The following is a 374-nucleotide window of genomic DNA, read 5'->3' on the forward strand; positions in this document are numbered from 1 at the left end:
TTGCACTGCTGCCTCACAGCGCCAGGGACCCGGGTTCAATTCCTGGCTTGGGTTCACTGTCTGTGCAGAGTTTGCACGTTCTCCCCGTGTCTGCGTGGGTTTCCTCCGGGTACTCCGTTTTCCTCCCACATTCTGAAAGATGTGCTGGTTAGGTGCATTGTCCATGCTAAATTCTCCCTCAGTGTTACCCGAACAGGCGTCGGAGTGTGGCGACTCGGGGAGTTTCACAGTAACTTCATTGCAGTGTTAATGTCAGCCTACTTGTGACACTAATAAATAAACGTAAAAACTTAAAAAACTGGTTAAAGGGACACTAATAAATAAATAAATTAAACTTTGCCTGGTGTGAGAGGGGGAGAGTTTGGGAGTTCTGA

This window comes from Mustelus asterias, chromosome 13 (genome assembly GCF_964213995.1).
Source record: "Mustelus asterias chromosome 13, sMusAst1.hap1.1, whole genome shotgun sequence".
Lineage (NCBI taxonomy): Eukaryota > Metazoa > Chordata > Chondrichthyes > Carcharhiniformes > Triakidae > Mustelus > Mustelus asterias.